This window comes from Nicotiana attenuata, chromosome 3 (assembly GCF_001879085.1).
Source record: "Nicotiana attenuata strain UT chromosome 3, NIATTr2, whole genome shotgun sequence".
Taxonomy (NCBI): Eukaryota; Viridiplantae; Streptophyta; class Magnoliopsida; order Solanales; family Solanaceae; genus Nicotiana; species Nicotiana attenuata.
In genome coordinates, this window is record NC_031991.1 from 4,355,516 (window position 1) to 4,358,061 (window position 2,546).

Here is a 2,546-nt window from a genome sequence, read left to right on the forward strand (position 1 = left end):
TCAAAAACAAATCAGCTCCCTCCATCTTCAAAACAAGACTTTTACCACTGAAAATGCTATTCTTGGACTTATAATGTGTACACATGAGAAAACCCGAATCGCTTATGCAAAAAATATGATTTCCAAGATAAAGTAGAGTGGCATGACAATCAAATTATTAGAACTGATGTACCTCCTCAAGTGGAAAGCTCAAGAACTGCTCTAGTTGCCATTGTTTCAGCTTCCGCTATTCCACTAGATATGATTTGCGGAGGTAAAAGGAAACTGCATCATAGTGATAACTGTAGCTGAATAAATCAAGTGAAATAAAAATCAGTTCTTATTTCCCAAGTGAAATTGTGGTATCATGTTAAGCAAAGAAGGATCCTTCGCCATAGCATCTATTAGTAACTCTACTGTACTTGCATCAAATGAGAAGCCCCTTCCGGTCATTTCCTTCGAAAAAGTTATCATTTCACTAGTTTTGCCAAACTTGAGAAATCCACGCACAATAATATTGTAAGTGACATAATCTGGTGACACAATTCTCCTCCATTTTTCTTAGCATATCTTTAGCTTCATCTAACAACCCATTTAGACAAAATCCAGTTATTATTATATTGTATGCAATCACATTGGGAAACAATCCAATTAAAGAAAGCTTCTCAAAAAAAGCATGAGCTTTGTCGAACTGTCCATTTTTGCACAATCCACCTATTAGAACATTATAAAGTTCAATATCAGTATCTTCTCTCTTTACTTCCAACTCATGAAATAGCAACATAGCTTTCTCAACAAGTCCATTTTGGAAATAACCACCGAGCAAAATGCGATTAGTCCATAAATCAGGTTTGAGCCCTATAGATAGCATTTCAGCAAAAAACTTTGGGGCAAAGTCAACTCTTCCAAATTCAAATAGACATTGCAAGATAGTACTATATGTAACAATGTTAGGTTTCGGTCCATTTCGAGAAATTTCACGAAACAAATGCATGGCCTCATCCAATTTCTTTTTCTTACAGTATCCATTTATTAATATGTTATAGCTAATAATGGTAGGCTTAATGCTCTTATTAATCATGGAATCAAAAAGTCTCCTTGCTCTATCCATTTGACCGCGCAAGCAATATCCATCAATTATCACATTGTAGTTGATCACATCTGGCTCTACACCTTTTCCAATCATGTGTCTCATTAGCTCCTCAGCATCTTCAACTTTCCCTTCTTTGCATAATCCATCTGTTACAATGGCCAAAGTGCGCACATTTGGATAAATATTAAGATTTACCGTTTCAAAGAACAAATGCTTAACCTTTTCCCACTTACCAAACTTACAGAGACCATCAATCAATGAATTATATGTGATAATGTCCAGAGGAATGCCTTTTTGTTTCATCTCTTCAAAAAGGCTAAGTGCGGCATCTAACATTCTACCTTTGCATAGGGCATCTATGACAATGTTGTAGATGTATGTGCTGGGCTTAGTGCTTCCTTGTTCCATTACCCTAAGCAAATCGAATGTTTTTTTAGTATGGCCCATTTTGCTAAGTCCATTCATGACAATTGAATACATGACTTCATTAGGCTCACAAATATTCTCTCTCACCAACTTTTTGAACAAGTTAACTGCATCTTTTATCTTACTTTCCGCAAAGAGTCCCCTTAGTAAGGTGCTAAATGTGACAACATCAAATGGAATGCCATTCTTCAAGTAAATGGCTAACACCGAAAATCCACAATCAGTACGATGCATTAGGCAATAACTGTTAATCATGATACACAAGATGTAATCACTAATTGGGATATCAGATTTCAGCATTTGTCGAAAAAGGGAAACAACAGCAGAGTAATGCTTCATATTTACCATAGTCTTTAATAATTTCGAGAAGCTCAAAACAGAAGGAAGAGGCTGAGTTCTGACCATTCGACGAAAGAGACTCAGAGCATCATCTAAACACTTGACATTCTCAATATTGTTATGAGGTGAAGAATAATATCTGATTACAATTGCCGAAGCAGAATGGGAATTAGCAAAGAAGGAGGGAACAATACCATTGCAAGAGTAACGCAGCAGAGGAATTCTCGTCATTTGATTGCAATCGCCAATGAGAAATTCTGTGTGCGATCTCTGTGCCCTAATTGAAGAAGGAGCTGAAATGCGACAATGGGCTGTCCAGCTAATTGTTAAATTCCCTAGTTGACAGATAGGCCCTCTTTATTTTTATTATTTCCACATTTGGCTTGTCATTGTAGTTTCTGTTTTCACTTTTAGTCCTCACGGGTTCTAAGTGGAAGAAGGGGTATTTGTATTCGGATTTTCCATTTTGGGGCTTTATTTCGTAAAAATGGCGTGTGGTAGCCACTATTGAAGGTGGTATTTATTTTTTATCCAGCAATTCTAATGTTGAGCAAAAATAGCAACCACTCTATTAAAATTAATATGAAAAGATATTTTTACCCTTTCTTCCATTGCTTTTCTTTTTAAACCCTCGCTTCTCTCTGAACTCGGAACTCCGGTTGAGATGGCTTCGTCATCTCAACAGAAAAATGCAAATTCTCTTATGTTG

General features: G+C 36.4%; 1 pseudogene; it reads right to left on the reverse strand.

Moving 5' to 3' along the window:
* Positions 313–2,068, reverse strand: LOC109224511 (annotated as a pseudogene).